Below are 21,672 nucleotides of genomic sequence, written 5' to 3' on the forward strand. Positions count from 1 at the left end.
CTTGTCTATAAGCCGGACTCGTGTATAAGCCGGAGACCAAAAATCATACGAATTTTTAAAATAAAATCTTATCATAGATAAGCCGGACTCATGGATAAGCCGAACGTACTATAACCTATAACTAATAGAAGGGAGGGAGGTCAGTGGTCTCACTCGCACCCATTTAATTTCTTTAAGGGGGGAGAGAGTGTGAGATATTGGCGTCTCTCTCACTCCCCGCATGGCGCGGTTGGAGCGGCCGGAGCGCGTTCTTTCTGCTCTGGGCGTCGCCGAGTCAACATGCACGCGTAGCGGTCATTTAAATTGTGATTTTATATGTAAGCATATTTAAATACATATTGCGGATTTTTTGCTGGTTCGCGGATTTCTGAGGACAATGGGTCTTTTAATTTCTGGTACATGCTTCCTCAGTTGGTTTGCCCAGTTGATTTCATACAAGGGACGCTATTGGCAGATGGCTGAGAAGCTAGATTGCTTACTTTTCTCTCTCTCTTGCGCTGACTATCTGTGATCCTGACGTATGGGGATTGAGCAGGGGGGCTGTTCGCACACCTAGACGATACGGACGCTGCTTCCTGAAAACGACATGCTTCACAGTGCTTCGCATACTTAAAAGCTCGAAGGGCACGTATTGATTTTTGACTGAAAAACAAACTCTGTCTCTCTCTCTCTCTCTCTCCCTGCTCCTGACAGAGGGGGTGTGAGCTGCCGCCTTCAACAGCTTTGTGCCGCGGTGCTTCGCATACTTAAAAGCCAAACAGCCCTATTGATTTGTTTGCTAGAGATTGTTTTCTCTATCTATGTGACATTCTGTGCTCCTGACAGGCACTCCTTTGAAGAGGAAGATATGTTTGCATTCTTTTAATTGTGAGACGGAACTGTCATCTCTGTCTTGTCATGGAGCACAGTTTAAACTTTTGAAAAAGAGACAAATGTTTGTTTGCAGTGTTTGAATAACGTTCCTGTCTCTCTACAACCTCCTGTGTTTCTGCGCAAATCTGTGACCCAAGCATGACAATATAAAAATAACCATATAAACATATGGTTTCTACTTCGCGGATTTTCTTATTTCGCGGGTGGCTCTGGAACGCAACCCCCGCGATGGAGGAGGGATTACTGTATAAACCGGACTTATGTATAAGCCAATATTCTATTTTTTCATTTTCACAACTTTTTTCCTTAGATAAGCCGCGGCTTATAGACAAGAACTTAGGGTAATTAACATTTACTATACAGATAGTCACTTACGCATGAGGTGCATGCTTAAATTTTGTGCGTTTTATTTAGTTGATATATCTTTAAAACATTTGTAATGCTGCATTCCATTTGAAGTTGGAAGTCAGCATTTCTGCGTTCCAACGAAGAATGTTCAGCTGGAATGCCCCCACAAGTCAGGTTTCCTACTCAGAAACTCAGGTGAGTTGTACCAACGTCAACCTCAAAACCCAAGATGGCTGCATCATGCATCAACAGTAAGTGAAAGCTATAGTATAACATTGCATTTACCAATTCTATTTGTGTTTCATTAAATTAGTCATACAAACAATACTGTTCAACTTTTAGCTGTGGACATTTTGCTACCGTGCTTGGAAAGCCAAAATACCACATAAATGCATTGTTATCAACCGAAAGAGCAGGCACAACAAACGTTTTCCTGGAGGCGTCCATATTGGTTTTACGAATGCTTTACTGGTACACAGTCAATTCAGGTTTGACATCATTCCCAGCTCCGACATTTGACTTCTAAGGTAAATGGAATGTGGCATTATACTCATTACTCTTCAGCCATTAGCAGCTCCTTTATCAAACAAGCAGAATAATACTGGTTTATACTTAGTTTTGTAATTTTGGTGCAATAATGCCAAAAAACCTTAAGGCCTAAGGGAATAAAACATTTCAACGGGAACACTATTAATAGTTATTTCCTGTGCTAAAGATAGTAAGCATGTGATTTGAGAAAACTAAACTGAGGTGACATTAGGCTATTGGAGAGTAAGTACACATCATTCAGTGAAATTAAAATCACCCAATATGTCAACTGTCTAAATGAAACTGAAGAACTTAACTGTGCGCCCTCAACAGAACTTACTATAGAGTCACCAGGATGAAATGTGTCTTTTCTATAATATATAAATGCATTTTTATGTACTTTTCTAGTTATCATATAGGTATTCTGCTCACACAGCTGGGCTTCGTAAACAAACCACAGAAGTACTGCAAAGGCAGTTGTGCACAAATGTAGCTCTTATTGAGCTTTCATGATTCTTCCCAAAAGAAACTTGTTTCTGCCCAATGAAGAAAGTCCACAATACATCCACAGTGCATTTATTGTTGCTTCTGGCTTGTCAGAATGTGTGCAGTGTAAAATGCAACTGAACTAAATGGAGATTAAAACAAAGTAAGTAATCATCTACTCTTATTTTGTATAAAGCAAATGGAGTAGGAATGTGAAAATGCCTTTAGATAAAGGCTCCTGCTGTTCAAGGCCGTTTCCTGCCCTGCACCCAGAGCTACTTGGCTATGTACAGCCCAAAATGGATTAAAACGCAGGTTAAGACTGTCTACAAATGTAATAACTTCTATTACAGCTACATGCAAAAATGTAATAGATACTAAATTATATGAAACTATGTTTAAAACAAAGTGTTCGTGATTAAATTACATTTAAAAGCTTTAATAGACAAAAAACATTGTAACGATCAAGCTAGTTTTGGAATGTCAAAGCACTGACGGGTAGGCAAATAACAGCTGCCCTGAGTTCTTTCTGGGGGTAGGGTACACAGTGGCAGCCTGAAAACTCACAGGGAGAACACACAAACTCTGCAAAGAGACTGAATATGCAAGTCAATATCTCACCTGAAGAAATAAGAAGGCAAAGCTAAACGTAAGCAAAAGATGTGCAGGTAGGGTGAACTGGTAAGTATAATTAATTCAGTCTCATTGTTAAGTATGTATGTGCTAGAGGATAGAAGATACCACTGTCAACCTCCCCCCACCCTCACACCCCAAAACACACGTATGCACACTGTATTTGGCATAACTGGTTTCAGAAATTGCATTCGTTACATAGAGTGGATTGAAAAAGTATTCGATCCCCTAGACAAAGTTTACACTTCCTGTAATATTTTTCTTTGAAAATAAATCTTTACTTTCATACTGTTGCATAAAAATGAGGGCCTCTTGGACAATAAATTTTCACTAAAAAAATCCTGAAAATCAAATTATGCTGCAACAACAAAAAAAAAAATATCAGTGAACTCTGCTGTTGAATAAGTATTCAAACCCTAATAGCTTGGAGACTATATGATTGCTAACAATGCAATAAGGGTAATGAAAACAGGTGTAAACAATCAAGCAATTGATCCTCTAGCTTATTGACTGGTTTATAAGTGATTATTTAGGCTAGTTCTTAGGAACTGAGAAACCAGTACAAGTAGCTTATTTGGTGAAACCTCAAAAACTGACAAAAATGTAGACAAGGGAACTTTCTAATGACTTGAGAACCACTGTGATTAATAAGTTTAAAGATTGTAATGGTGCCAAGAACATTGCCAAGCTCCTTAGCCTCAGTGTGTCCACTGTGAAGGCTATCACAGCAAAGTGGAAGAAAACTGGAAGCATAGTGAACCGGTCACCCTGTTAAAATAACAAAGAAAATGTCAAGAAAATTTGTCAGAGAAGTAAGAGCAAATCCTAAGGTGACTCTCAGTGACATGCAAAGCTCAGTATCTGCAGCTGGAGTAGATGCGCACAAGACTACAATATCTAATGAACCAAAACACTGTGCAAAAGTAACCAAAGAATGGTTTGACAAAAAGAAGATCCAGGTTTTGCAGTGGCCTATCCAGAGTCCGGATCTGAATCCGAATGAAAATTTGTGGCGTGATCTCAAAATTGCAGTTCACAAACGAAAGCCTTCAAACTTTGCCCAGTTGGAGCAGTTTTGTAAGAAAGAATGGGAAAAATTGCCTCCATCCAGATGTGCTAAGCATGTAGATGGCATTCCAAAGCAATTGCAAGCAGTTATTGTCGCAAAGGGTGCTGCTACCAAGTATTGACTGTGTGTCATGTAAAGGGGTCATTTTGACATAACTGTCAATTTGCATTTGTTTAGTTCACCAAGCTCTAAATGTTTCAAAATATGTACACAGAGAAATAGAAGTTCACTGTGATGCTCTGCATTTGTGATTTTTATAGGTTATAACAATGTAAGATGGAAATACAGTGGCTTTCCAGAGGGGGTCAAATACTTCAACTCACTGTATACATTATAGCTGGTCCTGAATGCTCTAATCTTCCATTTCTTAAACCCACAAAAATGAATCCTACGGATGTATAGAGTTGGAGCACGATCTGGCAACACGGAGTATAAAGTAAGGCAGAAATTTAATGTGTATGGGTTGCCACTCCATCACTTATTGGCACCTAGCCAATATGTTACAATTTGGGGAAAAAACTGATGTAGCATTTGCACAATAATAGAATATTTTCATAACTCAGTGTTTTTGTTATTTATTTTAAAATTTCTGCATATCACCATTTCCACCTGAGCAAGAAGCCAGCAGATGGATGGATGGATGGATGGATGGATGGATAGATAGATACGAGAGGCACTATATAATAGATAGATAGATAGATAGATAGATAGATAGATAGATAGATAGATAGATAGATAGATAGATAGATACTTTATTAATCCCAATGGGAAATTCACATTTTCCAGCAGCAGCAGCATACTGATACAATAAATAATATTAAATTAAAGAATGATAATAATGCAGGTGAAAAAAAGACAATAACTTTGTATAATGTTAAATGTTAACGTTTACCCACCCCGGGTGGAATTGAAGAGTCGCATAGTTTGGGGGGAGGAACGATCTCCTCAATCTGTCAGTGGAGCAGGACAGTGACAGCAGTCTGTCGCTGAAGCTGCTCTTCTGTCTGGAGATGATACTGTTTAGTGAATGCAGTGGATTCTCCATAATTCATAGGAGCCTGCTGAGCGCCCTTCGCTCTGCCACAGATGTTAAACTGTCCAGCTCCATGCCAACAATAGAGCCTGCCTTCCTCACCAATTTGTCCAGGCGTGAGGCGTCTTTCCTCTTAATGCTGCCTCCCCAGCACACCACCGCGTAGAAGAGGGCGCTCGCCACAACTGTCTGACAGAACATCTGCAGCATCTTATTGCAGATGTTGAAGGACGCCAGCCTTCTAAGGATGTATAGTCGGCTCTGTCCTTTCTTGCACAGCGCACCAGTATTGGCAGTCCAGTCTAATTTATCATCCAGCTGCACTCCCAGATATTTATAGGTCTGCACCATCTGCACACAGTCACCTTTGATGATCACGGGGTCCATGAGGGGTCTGGGCCTCCTAAAATCCACCACCAGCTCCTTGGTTTTGCTGGTGTTCAGTTGTAGGTGGTTTGAGTTGCACCATTTAACAAAGTCATTGATTAGGTTCCTGTACTCATCCTCCAGCCCATTCCTGATGCAGCTCACGATAGCAGTGTAATCAGCGAACTTTTGCACATGGCAGGACTCCGAGTTGTATTGGAAGTCCGATGTATATAGGCTGAACAGGACCGGAGAAAGTACAGTCCCCTGTGGTGCTCCTGTGTTGCTGACCACAATGTCAGACGTGCAGTTCCCAAGACGCACATACTGAGGTCTGTCTTTAAGATAGTCCACAATCCATGCCACTAGGTATGAATCTAATCCCATCTCTGTCAGCTTGTCCCTAAGGAGCAGAGGTTGGATTGTGTTGAAGGTGCTAGAGAAGTCTAGAAACATAATTCTTACAGCACCACTGCCTCTGTCCAAGTGAGAGAGGGATCGGTGTAGCATATAGATGATGGCATCCTCCGCTCCCACCTTCTCCTGATATGCAAACTGCAGAGGGTCAAGGGCGTGTTGAACCTGTGGCCTAAGGTGGTGAAGCAGCAGCCTCTCCATGGTCTTCATCACATGTGATGTCAGAGCAACAGGCCGAAAGTCATTCAGCTCACTAGGATGTGATACCTTTCGGACTGGGGTGATACAAGATGTTTTCCAAAGCCTCGGGACTCTCCCCTGTTCCAGGCTCAGGTTGAAGATGCGCTGTAGAAGACCACCCAGCTCCGATGCACAGACCTTCAGCAGTCGTGGCGATACTCCATTTGGACCGGTTGCTTTGCTGGCACGAAGTCTCCTCAGCTCTCTGCTCACTTGCGCTGTTGTAATTATGGGTGGGGATGTCTCTCCTATGCTGGTATCAGCAGAAGGATGTGTGGAGGGTGCAGTACTCCAAGGTGAGAGTGAGAGTGGGTTAGGGTGGTCAAACCTGTTAAAGAAGTTGTTCATTTGGTTTGCTCTCTTCACGTCTCTCTCGATGGTGGTACCCCGCTTCGAGCTGCAGCCAGTGATGATCTTCATCCCATCCCATACTTCCTTCATGCTGTTATTCTGCAACTTCTGCTCCAGCTTCCTCCTGTACTGTGCCCTGAGCTGGACTCGGAGTTCCTTCTGCACACGCTTGAGCTCATGCTGATCACCGTCTTTAAAAGCCCTTTTCTTCTGGTTCAAAAGGCCCTTGATATCACTTGTAATCCATGGCTTGTTGTTAGCATAGCAGCGTACTGTTCTTACTGGAACTACAATGTCCATACAGAAGTTGATGTAGTCAGTAGTGCAGTCAACAACTTCCTCAATGTTCTCACTATGAGATCCCTGCAGGATATACTAATGGCTAGTTGTAAGTGTATGAAATACCCTTTGGTAATCGGTGAAATCCAATTATAAATTAGGCATAGAGAATGTTATTAGTCAAGATATGCATATAATTGGCATATAAATTATATCACATGCAGATACACAGTCTTCAAACAACAACCAAGCCAGTATCACATAGTGTTTCAGTGTACTCATGTCATATGTCTATCTGTCAAACACTATTGAAGTTGTTCTTTTACCAATCATTTCCAGCTGAAGTCTGTTAGAAACCTCTTTTAAAGCATGCACTAATCTCCCATCGGCCCTTGCACACTACTGCTGACAGTTGAGAACTGAAGTCCTTTCAGTAGTACTGCCACAGAATCACTCTCTCATTTTTACAGATGACAAGTGACACCTCTAAATTGATATTAACTGGGAACAAGACACAGCTAACTTACATTTGTTAGTATCATTTTTATCAGCAATCACCATTATGCTCTTCATGATCACTGAGATAATGCTGAATACAGGTGAACTGACTATGTGGAGTTCTTATTTAGTCCTTACCGACACTCAAACATCTGTGAAGTGCTCATAGACCACCATCTTTTAGTCCTGCCTGAAAAGAGCTTTTTACGCCCTGTTAAAATATTAACTCGAAAATAGTGCTGGGCGGTATACCGGTTCATACCGAAAAACGTTTTTAATTTTTTTTTATGATATGGATTTTTCTTATACCGCAACACCGGTTTAAATTGCCTAAACGACGTTCGGAACATGGTGCAGTGGGAAACTGTTCAAGTGGGGACCTTTTTCACTGCTACACCGCTAAACACAGATTTGTTGCACTAGGGCTCTTTTTCACTGCTACACCACCAAATAGTGGGCGGTAGCATAGGTATGCCGTGCGGTGAAAATGGACAGAGAGCCGAAAAAAGCAGTCACATCTGTCGCCTGGAGATGCTTTAGTTTTAAAAGGTCAGATGTGTAAATACTGTTTCTATACTACTGGATAATACTGCAAGCCAAGTTGTACTTGTTTTATTTGTTTTCAATACAGTGTAATGTACCTGTGTAATAGTGTGACGACATTTTGACTTTATTCTCGACATTTCCACTTTAATCTTGACGCTTATGACGAGAATATATTCTTTTGACTTTATTCTCGTAATTTGTCATTAAAGTAGAACATTGTAAACTAAACTTCATCATAAAATGAATATTTAATTTACTAGATTTTCTCAAACCCTGTCATAAGTTATATAGCACATTAAATGCTTTGTGTTAAGTGATTCGTTCAGAGATGGGCGCAACTCTGAATGGATGGCATTAAACATGTATAACGAAGATATTTTTAAAGTTCTGAACACTCCATGGGCTAAGTTTATAACTAGTTTTAATTTCACAAAGACGTTTATCGTGTGGTGATTGGTTATGTGGTGAAAGAAAAAGGAAGGATAGGAACTGGGGTTTTGGTAGCCTACGTCAGATAGAGACAGCATGCATGCAATAAAGATAGCCCGCTCAGAAGAACATGCATTGAATTCTGTGTTCGTGTCTCCGACCAGCAGATCACAAACCCAACATTTACACAATATTTAAGTTAAACCTATGCGATAGCTATTCATACATCCAGTTTTTTGGAGCCTCGTCACAGCTGCCATAAAGTTCTCTACACTGAACATACACCTGGGGACCCCTTACTGCGAGGGAGCAGCACTACCGCCTCACTACCGTGCATGTGTAATACCTGCTTTAATGCGTTTCATCATGAAAATGATATCAAGTATTTATCTTAGCATTCTAAATTTTCAGAAAGCAGGAATATCATGAAGTGAATGGATTCTGTATGGTGATCGCTTAAGAAGCGTAGTGATTAACCACTGGGTCGGGGAACGTAACACAAAGCATTTAATGTACTGCATTAATTTATGACGGGGTAAATTAACTAATTGATTAAACATTGATTTTAGGAAGAAGTTTAGTTTACGACATTCTACTTTAATTATGAAGTAAACATCACCAAGTTGCACTTGTTGTATTTTATTTTAATTTGCTGAATACTGTGTAATGCACCTGGGCTTGAAGTCTTGAAGTAATAGTGCAACTATCAGTAATAATACTATTATTTATTTTATTGTTATTATTTATTAGTTTAAATATTATGCAGTTTAATGATGATAAAGTTGTTTAAAAAGTCACTTTAACGTGTCAGTGGACAGAGATTGTTAACATTAACAGAAAGTGTAGTTGGTTTACAAAAAATATTTACTATTTATTCCTTTTCTAAGACATATTCGGTGCAATACAATTTTTGACAAGCACTTCTGGATATTTTACTAAGTCTAAATGTCTCTTTGTATGGTTGAAAATATGTTGTCAAAATTATAGTTTGTTTTTGCAAAACTTGTTCAATAAAAAGGTTCTATATTTTGACTGCATCTGTCATGCAATGTGATACCTTCTCCATTAGTGCCACCCCCTTGAAAACTATCACTTTATGGGGCAATGCAAAACTGTATTAATACTTGTGTGCACATTAAAATGTTTTTTTTGTACAATGTACAATACTCTTGACAGTGGAATAGGTTATTCTTAGCCAGTAATTGCAGTGGAAAATGTGGTTAACATCCACTCATGCATGGGGAAAAAAATACCGTTGAATACCGTGAAACCGGGATAACTTAGAAAAATACCGTGATATAGAATTTTGGTCATACCGCCCACCCTACTCGAAAACTCAGTAATCAGCACTAAATAATTTACAATGTTACAAGATATGACACCTTGGTTTCTCTCAGTTTTGTTTAAGCTAACAAGATGCAATTTTTTGTTTACAAAAATTAAATGTATATTTTTGTAACTGGATTTGTGCAGGTCTTATGAGGGAGCCTTTGGGTTAGGAGATCGTTAGGGGCTACCCTTACACCACTGGAATCAGTGAACAGAAAAATGTCAAACTTCACTTTGCTACCCTGCTGTCCTCTCCTTGGTTAGATACTAGTGTAAACATGAAACAAAGCATTGTTTATTTTTTGTGACTCTACAACCATTCTATAAACCTTATATTTTCAAAGTAAACCATATGCAAGGACTGAAAAAAGTACAAGATACTCTTAACGCAACAAGCTCTTCCCAACAAAGTACACCTTCTCTACTTTTCAGCCACAACCCAACAAATGCTTCTTCTGTGGGAGGCAAGCCATGCATTAAAACATCCATCCATCCATCCATCGTCCAACCCGCTGAATCCGAACACAGGGTCACGGGGGTCTGCTGGAGCAAATCCCAGCCAACACAGGGCACAAGGCAGGAACCAATCCCGGGCAGGGTGCCAACCCACCGCAGCGCATTAAAACAGAGGACTTAAATTCTAAAGAATTTACATTCACAATGCGCATTACACCACTGCACACACATATCCCAACATGACATAATTTTGCTTAAGCACATTTATGGTACAAAATAACCAACACTGTACCTCTCTGAATTTGGTAGGATAGTGATGCAGAAATCAACTTCATTTAATATGAAACACATTTTTGGAATATAGTGTTTGTTGTATTTTGCCTGAAATATGTTTTATTGTAATATGATTTATAAGTTCAATAAAATATTTCAAAATGTGTTTGTAATAGTTATAAATTCTTTACACTGAAGAATTTTCAATGGACCAAAGTGTTCATATTGTCCAAAAAACATCTAACTTACATAACAATCAAATAAGGGTTCAAATAATGACCATTTTGCTGAAATCTCCATGAAAAGTTCCCCTTTTTTTCACCTGCAGTATCTCACTGGATGAAGAATCCTTCTATATTCTCTGCCTTCATTGTGACTTCTTCTAAAGTGTTTTCTGTCATTATACTCAAAGTATTTACTTACTTGAAATTAGCATATAGAAACACCCACATTATTGTCACGCAAAAAAAGGTATTAGGATTTTACCCTTTTATCCACCTCTGAAGACCTGCAGTTCTATACAGTAGAACTTGATATATGCCTATGTAAATGTAGAGTACTATTTTTTTTTTTTCTTATTTTGTACCCGCTAATAATGGGCGGAGTGGTGGCTCTGAGGCCAGGGATCTACACTGGCATTCAGATGGTTGCAGGTTTGAATCCCGTAAATGCCAGAAATGACTTCTCTGTTGGACCCTTGAGCAAGACCCTTAACCTGCAATTGCTTTGTCATGGCTAGGACGTTAAACACTGCACCCAGCCCTGCAAGCAAGTCTTACAACTTACAGGAAAAACTTGGGGGGTTGGTGGCAGGATTGGCACTCCAGCCACTGTAAAAAAAACCTGTTCCAGTGTGGTAGTGAAGTGTTACCTACTGCGTTTTGGTCCCAATCCAGGGGGTTCATCATGTGGTGGGTGCGACAACATGCTATCAATGCAGGCTCTCAACCTCTGCCAGTAATTCAGTTTTTAAATAAAAGCTTTTAGTGAAAAAAATATGTCGCCATGTTGTGCCATGTGATGTGTGTTGAGTGTTTTGGTTGTTTGATGCCCATTTTGCCACTTATGTTAAATGTAATACTCGCGAAGCATCACTGGCAGACACATTCCTTCATAATACTTTGAGCATGCATGTGCTCAGCTTCATCTACAAGAAACATGAAAGAAATTTTGTAGAAAGTGCGGGCTTCCAGTCTTGTGTGTTTTCCTCAGGAAAATGCACTAATGTATATGATGATGTGTTTTCATGCAAACAACCTGCAGCCTATTACTTTTTCTCAAAACACATTGCACTTCTTTGCAGTTATATAAATAAATTCCACTGAATACATTTGAATGTGCTGTGTATTACCTGTGTTACATTACAGGGAGAAGTAGAAGTGTGAAGGATGCCTAGGAGTTTATATCCAAACTCGTTATATAACTACTTCACTGTTTCATTTTAAAGATCACATAATTTATTTCTTTTTTTAATCAAATTGCCATGGGATTTTCATTTTAGTCGCTTATTCTTCTTTTTAGATCACATGAGATCTTACGATATTCTACATGTTTGCAATTATTTGATGTTTTTATTAATAGTTTGTTATATTGTACCTTATATATTCATGCAGTGCTCTGAATCTAGAAGTTTACAGCATTACGTTTAAGAAATAGAAATACTGAATTTCTTATTCTTTTGCTTGTTATATGTGGAGCATGTTTCATAAGACTTTACCCCTGTAATTTGTTTAAAAACCGGTGATTCTAAATAGTGGCCACAGTAATGCAAATTATAAGTTCTGAATAGAAAATGTCAATTGCTAACTTATAAAAAAAACAAGGCACAATGGTGTATCTCAATCTTAGAGGGCAAAAGTTTTGTCTATGGTTATTCCATAAGCCCGAATAAAACTATCACATTTATCAAAACGTTTTTAAACGAGATAAGCAATATAACTACCTACAAAGTCAATGGGCTCATATGGAAACTTGTACAACACTACACCACAAGATTTAAAAATAACCTAATATCCAAACAAATACATATAAATGTCTTCATGGACTAGCTGTGACAAAACAGATCTGTTTACCCTAAACATACAAAAAACATATCCCAACATCTTAATACAAACTTTTTTTTGAAGAAAAAAAAAACAGAGCCACACACAAGAAATATAATGTAATATCTACTGCTGAATCTTAAATTACTACCTTATTATAAGGACTATGAAAATCATAACTGGCAATAAAAAAAAAATTCCTAACATTCCAGTAATGACTCGCATAGGGTTCCAAATGATACTTCTTGCAAAAACTGTTACCACAATAGGAAATGTAAGTGCTCAGGTCTGTTGACTTTCTCATCAAACTCAAACTTTCTGGTGAATTCACTAGTCATGTGAGTACTTGTTTGTACCTAATATTTGGCTGCCTAATTTAAATTTCATTATGTGCATTTGGGTTAATTGTCCAAGGAAATTACAAAAGTCAAAAACACCCTAATTATAAGAGAATATTATTTTAAATAATAGTTTTATAATTATATATGACAAGTTAATAAAAACACCTGGATTACTACAGATCCAAAATAAACCCAAAATGGGTGTGAAAGCATAAATGTTGGGCTGGACTTACACCCATTACTTTTATCAGATACTGTCAAACATGAAGGATGATGTTGTGGCCACCAAAAAAAGCTTAAAAAGAAATCAGTGCTTGCCCGGGTATTCTAGGATGTTATTTTTATTTCACCAAAAAAAAAAAAGTATTGAGACAATAAAGTTCACCACTCTAGCATAGTCAGGAAAATAAATTTAGCTGTTAAAAGTATTTGGGCGGGCAAATGCCTTGCTTTATTTTACTGATTAAAGGGGGATTCCCATTATGACAAAATGATGCACGTTACTTAAAAATGAAAAAATAAAAATACTCTCGCCATTTAACACGAAAAAGTATACGTTTGAAAAAATGAACGAAGAGCCAAAGTGACCTGGACGTTCATAATATTCCTCCTCCTCCCACAGTTGTTAAGTTTTTATTAAGCCACTCGTGCGTCTTCTGCCTTGGCAAGACCGGAAGACATTAGAATAGCTCATCACTTGAGGAGGTCACTAACCTTTTACTACTGAAATGATTATTCTTTTGCTAAAAATGTATAGGACAATTTCTTGCTTTGTACTTTAAACAAAAATAGTTTATACTAGAGTATTTAAAAAGTAGCAAAAGCCTTGCACAGGTGACAGTAATGGGAAGTTGGCGGGGGCGGGTGACGTTTGGGACTTCTGCCGTCAGTCACACATGCTGCGTTTCGTAGACTTCAACACTTGGATACGAATATGACATAGAAATGCGTTTCAGTTTGATTTTCGAATTATAATGTTGCCAGGAGAAAGAAATGGGGCGCCGCTGCCCTCCTACAGCATTACTCGCTAGACTGACTTCAACTGGGACCCGAGCCGACCCCCTGGTGCCTTCTGTGCACTCTTCACGCAAAGCTGGGGATCCCGGCGGGGCTCCGGCGCGTTACTGGGATCTCTGAGTCACTGTAAACGCGCACAGCCTGTCAGCAAACACGCGCACGCACACACACACGCCTCCCTACTCATCGACAAGCCCGAGTCGCGCCACTGCCCATCACAAGGAGATGAGTGGGTGAACGATCGGAGAGGTGAGCTCGATAGCCCCAGGCCGCTTTAAAGTCACGGCAGGGTAGCCCCTGACAGTTCCACCGTGACAGAGTGGGAGGACGCGAAGTCTAGGCAAGGCCTGCCTGGTCCTTCTCCATCCCCGAGAGTCGTGTGGCCGCCTCCGCCCCTCGCTGGCACTCTCTTGTCAGGCCTCACTTCAACTGCCATCCCCCTGTTTCGCTCGCGCGTGCGCGGGCACGCTTACTTACTCAGGTTGGTGGTGCTGGACCGGTCCGGATTCTTTTCTACTCTCGCTGTTGCTGCTGCCGCCGCCGCTGCTGCTATTGCTGCCACCACTACCACCACCGCCGCCGCCTCCTCCTCCGCCGCCGCTGCTTGTCCCCCACCCCCCTCAGGGGCTGGGCTAGGCTGGACTGCGCTCCGCTCGCACTGCGGTGTCACCGCCGTCGCCTGTCACGAGTCGGACCTGCTGCGCCCCAGCCGGCGTATCGGTCAGTTTCGTCCCTCGGTTTCTCCACCGTCTCCCGTCCGCTCTGCGCTCGACAGCGAACATCCGGGAACACGGCGCCCGCCCGGAACTACTTTTTGCACAGGGCGCATCATGGCACGCAAATCACGCCTTTTGGAAGGTGTCTTCTTTCGCGGAAATAATTCCCCCTCTCTCTTTCAGAGTAGAAATGATTTCTTCTGTACAGGGAAGCGAATAATCTGAAATGTGCACAGACCTAAGAACGCTGCGTCACTAAAACTGTTGCGATAGCCTCCGGGACTTCTGACGCTAAGAAGTGATGACGAAAATGAGCATCATGATCATCGCCACCTTTGTAGATTTTACAATTTCATTCAGAACAGAGGACGCAAATTGCGCGCTGTCTGAATGTGAGCCGAGTTTAAACCGGCCGTCTAATTTTCTGCTCGAAAGCATCGCCACCTTCAGGACAGCACCGTGTATGTAAATTTGATAGATTGCGTCCGCCTTCGCATTAACAAAATATTTCTAAGAGGTCCCGGATGCCGGATCCGGTTGAATGGAAACTGTCATTTGTATCTTAAAAGAACAGCTTTCCCAGTCTTCTACCGCACGACCGTCAACTCCAGCCAACGCTGGAGGACTCTTCAGGAATAAAGTATCGGGGTCACTTTCAGTTGGATTTCCGAGCCCTGAGCACAAATAATAAAAACAAAAGAGTATGAATAAGGTACTGATTGGCGTTTGTATCTGATGCTAATTAATTTGGGTTTTTGATCGTGGAAAAATGGAAGTCAAAAGAACTGAATGTAATGAGCGAAAAACATAATTAGTAATAAGAACGTCAATGTGATTCATGATTTAATTAGTCATACATGTCTCGTTTTGGGTAGATGTTTATATTTAAATATAGATTTAGTTTGTATTTTTACACAAAAAAAGTATTTTGGCATGTATTGAAAATATGAGACACTTTATGAGCTACAGAACAAGACTCATTTGAAATGTAATATCCAGAGAGAAAACAGAAAACAAAGTTTCTGCTCAGGCTCAGAAACAATCATTTTTGATTAGAGGAACAAAGTGGGACATACTTTACAGAAGATTAATCATTTATTAAGTGAATGTTGTAAATACTATTTTTAAAAAGATGATTAAAGGGGCATCTACAATTTTCTGCAGCTGCTATCTGTTGTGGCGATATTTGTTTCTTTCACGAAGTTAAATCGACATTAAAAGCTATGACATTTCTTCTCTATTGCATCCTTTTCCCGTCTGTTTTGAAGTGGGTGTGAGTGTTTTGGGCTAGCACTAGGTTCAAGATAAAAACAACATGCTGTAGTTTTCCGGAAATGTGTGTCCCCTGCAGTCTACACTGAATAAAAGGTTGCTTGCTGCCTTGCGTGCACTGTTAACGGATAAGGCTGCAGCTCCTTAACACTCTGATGGATGGACAAAGGAAAAAATAGATAATGTTAGGCTAAAATAACTTTAAATGGTAAATTATTTTCTGGTTCATCTAATGTGTAGTAAATAGTCATGGGATGATACTTGTTTTGATAATATATAATACAATTTCACACTAGATAGATAGATAGATAGATAGATAGATAGATAGATAGATAGATAGATAGATAGATAGATAGATAGATAGATAGATAGATACTTTATTAATCCCAAGGGGGAATACACATACTCCAGCAGCAGCAGCATACTGATAAAGAAAATATTAAATTAAAGAGTGATAACAATGCAGGTATACAGACAGACAATAACTTTGAATAATGTTAACATTTACACCCCCCCCCCCCCCACCCGGTGGCATTGAAGAGTCGCATAGTGTGGGGGAGGAACGATCTCCTCAGTCTGTCAGTGGAGCAGGAAAGTGACAGCAGTCTGTCGCTGAAGCTGCTCCTTTGTCTGGAGATGATACTGTTTATTGGATGCAGTGGATTCTCCATGATTGACAGGAGCCTACTCAGCGCCCGTCGCTCTGCCGCAGATGTCAAACTGTCCAGCTCCATGCCTACAATAGAGCCTGCCTTCCTCACCAGTTTGTCCAGGCGTGAGGCGTCCCTCTTCTTTATGCTGCCTCCCCAGCACACCACCACACAGAAGAGGGTGCTCGCCACAACCGTTTGATAGAACATTTCTAAGGAAGTATAGTCGGCTCTCTCCTTTCTTACACAGAGCATCAATATTGGCAGTCCAGTCCAATTTATCATCCAGCTGCACTCCCAGGTATTTATAGGTCTGCACCATCTGCACACAGTCACCTCTGATGATCACGGGGTCCATGAGGGGCCTGGACCTCCTAAAATCCACCACCAGCTCCTTGGTTTTGCTGCTGTTCAGGTGTAGGTGGTTTGAGTCGCACCATTTAACAAAGTCCTTGATTAGGTCCCTATACTCCTTCTCCTGCCCACTCCTGATGCAGTCCACGATAGCAGTGTCGTCAGCAAACTTTTGCACGTGGCAGGACTCTGAGTTGTATTGGAAGTCCGATATATATAGGTTGAATAGGACCGGAGAAAGTACAGTCCCCTGTGGCGCTCCTGTGTTGCTGACCACAATGTCAGACCTGCAGTTCCCGAGACGCACATACTGAGGTCTGTCTTTAAGATAGTCCACGATCCATGCTACCAGGTATGAAATTGCTATCGTTTTATTCCAAAAGACTGACAACTATTTCTATTTTTGGCAGACACTTTGATCATATTGGCTCACAAGTTCAAGAAGCAGTACAATTGTTCACATACATTTTATAATTTTTAGAACTACAGCACAGACAGTTTAGGCGACTCAGGGTCACTCATTAGGTCAAAGGTGAGAATTGAACCAACAGCCTTTGAGTTTTAAAGTCCATTGTCTTAGCTACTATATCATTTCTTCACATATTTTGTTTATCGTAACCATTTCTGAGTTTGCTACTTCTTCTGTTGTGTATTTGCTTAATTCATAAATACTCTGTAGAGTTAGTTGTTTTAAGTTACTACAAGGCACTATATAAAATGAACCAGGTAGAATGATGCAGTGGCTAAGGTGTTGGACTATACAGCAGAAGTTTGCTAGTCCAGCCCACTAAAATTCCTTTAAGTATTTAAACTGACAAGACAAATGTACTATACACTTATAAATTGTAAGTGGAAAAAGGCATCAACTTAATAAATAAATAAGATTTAGTGTTTCAATATTCATTGCATTATACGGTTGCTTAGGTTTTTAGTTCTATGTTGAGGTAGTAGTATACATACAGGAGATGCCAACAGACTTAACAAGTCACTAAAGGACTTAAGTTGTGTTCTGAGGATTGGTCTTGAATCTGAAGTCAATATAAGAGGAAAAATTTTGGATGTGTTGCTGACTGTCAGAACATTGTCTCACTCAATCACTCCCAGTGTATCACTCCCATCTGTCAAACTTTAGCATAAGGGTGATTCTAACAGGTGAGTGCTGTTGGGTGTACTACTAGACTTCGAGTTGCTGTCACACCTTGTAATATATCCTCTGGAAAGACAATGTTTTCTTTCATTTAATGCATTGGACATAATTCTCAAATCCCCTTGTTCCAATTTAGAGGATTGGAGCATATCCCTGCAGCACTGGACAGGGCATCAATCCATTTTAGGACACCCTCGTGGACATATACCCACACTTAAATGGGCCTAATTTGAGATCATCTATTAACCTAACCTGTACATGGAAAGTGGAAGGAAAACCAAATGGAAAACTCATACAGATGCATGGAAAACCTGCATTTTTACCTGCATTTTTTATTACTCTTTAATTTAATATTTTTTGCTGCTGGAGTATGTGAATTTCCCCCTGGGATTAATAAAGTATCTATCTATCTATCTATCTATCTATCTATCTATCTATCTATCTATCTATCTATCTATCTATCTATCTATCTATCTATCTAAACTCCTCAAAGACAATAACTAGGCTTGGGAGTCAAACCCAGGAACCTAGGTCTATCTAATTACTACTACTCTATATTTCTTTAGTTTACTGTTAAGACATGAGTATGCTATGTATTCTTTTTTTGTATATCTAAGTGATGTTAATATGTAAAAGTTCATAACACTGCAATTTCCCCTTATATCTATACGTATACTGTAGGCCTATCTATAGTGGTTACTTTTGAAAGCAACTAATGGTAAAAGAGTAATCAGGACACAACACATAAATATAATATTAAACATGGATTTCCCAGACTAGTGAATTCGAACCGGTTTTGCTTCCTAGTCAGTGGTGCCTTCTATGTAAGATTTATGTTTTATCCCAATGTTAATGTGGGATTTTCAGGAAACTCCAGTTTCTTTCTCATGTTTAAATTTGCACCATCAATGGGACTGTAGAAATTTACCTATATGAGGTTTTGTACATGACTGCGGTCAGCAATTGACTGAAATCTGATTCCAAGCTTTAAAAAGTGGTCAGCTGCGTCATAAAATTTACTGTGTTTTCATTAATACCACGTTAAATGTTGCCAGCCTTCTCACGAAATGCAGCTCTTTCTCCCGCTACTGCCATCTAGTGGACTTTTCTGTTCACTACTTAATACTTTATTTAAAACGTAGCGTTTAATTAAAAATAGAACAAGGCTCAAACCTCGTGCGCTACTTTTGCTTATAGCTACCTGTGTCGAGTGTAAATAATTTCATATAGATCCGTATACGATGTAGAAATTGCAAAATGCCACGCTCGTAGCGTGCAACAACCGGCGAACTCTACATAATGTGTTCTTTAGGGCATTATGTAAGACCAGACTTGGGCATAACGACGTCCAAAGATGATCTTGGAGGTCCAGAATTGTCCAGGAGTGAACTTATGAAGGATATGGCAGACCTTTTCCTTAAAATGGAAGGAAATAACTGTCCTTGAGTCGGGAAACAGCTATCTATTAAACGAAGGGGGTTGGGGCTGCTGGAGAACTATATCACAGGGTTGCCATTTTTTATTCGGCTCATGATTCCGCAGTTTATTATCTGACTAGGAGAATGATGCCCTCATATCTTCACGAAATACTCTCTAGTTTAAAGATTTTTGGTTCTAACTTAAAATTACCCGACACATCCCTACTGAGAGGTGTTCTGTTTTGCTGTTCCTTTTTCTTGTTTGTGACTACTTACATTTTTTTTTAAGTTTGGACTTAGTTATGAACACTAAAATCACTTCAGTTTTGTTTTTGATCCGGTGCCTCCTGACAAACCGATACGAGAAAAACCCCACATCTGATTTGCTGTTCAATTTGTCTTGGTGTCCAGAGATGCAGAACGTCGAGCTTTTTGGTGTTCTCTTTATTTTTGAACCCCCCCACCCCCACCCCCCATATGGACCAGCCCCGAAACCACCCGACCCGAAAACCACTACATCTTGGAGCATTATGGACGATATTTTGTGCAGGAAATTACACCAGTTTGATAAGAAGTAAAGCAACAGTTGTCTTCAGCAAAAGTTACCAGAAGGGACTTAACGTTGTGAATGCCACATCAGCTGACCCCAGGGTTTCACCCCCATATGGATTACGAGGGTTTAAAGTTACTGCTTTTCACAAAACATTAAAAAATGGGAAAGGCATGTGGAGCGTCGTTGTATGATATTTTAAGGTTGCTGATCATGAATTTGATTGTATTTTTAAGGTTTGATTCTTTATCGGTGGTCATTCCTCCCTGTGTGGATAGCGCTTTGAGTACTGAGAAAAGCGCTATATAAATGCAATGAATTATTATAGCCCTCTAAGAGCCACTCAAAATTACACATTTCAAACATAAGCATGTGGGATATCGTTTTAGACCATTTCAGTTTCCGCAATTACGAATATGTTAATTTTGATCTTGACACTTGGATCTGGCCCTCTATCGACCCCTATTAGAGTGAGAAAATGACACATTTCCATTATAATCGAAAATGTTTAGATATGCATTTAAACCGAAGAACATATTTTAATACAGTGTTTCAAATATTGACACAACTATCCTGGTTTATTATGTACTTCTACCTCATGAAATATTCATTACATTTCTTATTACTACCCCGAATTATGGCGGTTTATGCTAATTCAGACATGATGATGATATTGATGATGATGATTATGATGACGATTAACGGCGCAGCTCTGTTGACTTGCACCGTCGGAGTACTAGGTTCAAATTTAAATGGGAACATTCTGCATGTGAATGTGTCTATCTGCATGATGACACAGATGGGGTAGTTCACTCCCCAGGTTTGGTTCTCAGTGATGACAGAATAGATTTCGGCTCCCGCAACTCAGTAAATAGTCAAGTCGAATAAGTCGTGAACTGTATTTCACAAGATGTTGTAAAGATTTCAATGTGCGAAAGACGCAGAATTACACTTCGGACAATGTTGGTGTTTTTCCGTAACACATACAACAATTAGCTACGGAAAAAAACAGTTGGCAGGAGCTGACTGTTAGTACCTTCGCGGTCGAACCCATCTTCTCCAATGTTCCACGGCTCCACGCTCACTAGGTTGCTTTGGCTCGATCCTGCACATACACGCTACAGCTCTGCTTTATATGAGGGGCCAAACAGGCCAAAAATCATATATTTTTGTACGTAAAGTATTGGTTTACGCATGAACATTATTGGTTTATGAATGATTACTATCGGTTTGCGTGCATACTTAATTGGTTTGTGTGCGAACAATACTGGTTTCATTCATATGAACCATATTGGTTCATGTCCGTATATTATCGGTTTGTGCGTGAACTATATCCGTTTGTATATGCATAGCACTGGTTTGCATATGAACTATATTGAATTGAACTTTATTACTGGTTCACGTGCGTTTGCTATCGGTTTGTGAGGGAATGGCATTGGTTTGCGTGCGTATGCAATCGGTTTGCGTATCAACTATATTGGTTTGTGTTCGTATACTACTGGTTTGCTTACGTATAGCACTGGTTTTTTCATATGCACTATACTGGTTTCACGTGGGTAATATATCGGTTTCGCATATGAACGCTATTGGTTTTGTGTATGCACTACATTGAGTCCTTGTCAGTCTTCTACCGGTTTTATGTGTGCGTACTATGCCGGCTTTGTGAAAGTAACATGCTGGATTTATGTGTGCACTATATCGGTTTTGCGTATGAAACATACTGGTTTGCGAACGCACACTATTGGAATGTTGTGTATGAACTATATCGGTTCTGCGTGCGAACTATATTGGTTGTTCACGTGATCTTCAGTGGAAATGGGCGGGGCAAGAAACAGGAACTCAGGGGCCGGTAGTGTCATGGAGCGTGTAGAGAAGCTGACAGAAGACGGATCTGGGTTTACTTTAAATAGCGCCGTATTTTTTTCCACACGATAGGTTTGGGAAAGGACTTGGTGGTAATTATTACTATTTAATAGAATCAGCCATTGAGTGTGTAATGAACACAAAGCTG

The 21,672-nt window shown here is 39.9% G+C and overlaps 1 protein-coding gene across 1 annotated transcript in view; it reads right to left on the minus strand.

Annotated features, from left to right (window-relative positions):
- foxj3 (forkhead box J3) overlaps nt 1-14,519 on the minus strand; it is a 229,123-nt gene extending 214,604 nt beyond the window's left edge. Inside the window, exon 1 of the mRNA XM_028807686.2 lies at nt 14,032-14,519. The gene's annotated coding sequence lies outside the window, so the exon portion shown is untranslated. The remainder of the gene's footprint in view (nt 1-14,031) is intronic.
- Between the last annotated feature and the right edge of the window lie 7,153 nt (nt 14,520-21,672).

This window comes from Erpetoichthys calabaricus, chromosome 8 (assembly GCF_900747795.2).
Source record: "Erpetoichthys calabaricus chromosome 8, fErpCal1.3, whole genome shotgun sequence".
Classification (NCBI taxonomy): domain Eukaryota; kingdom Metazoa; phylum Chordata; class Cladistia; order Polypteriformes; family Polypteridae; genus Erpetoichthys; species Erpetoichthys calabaricus.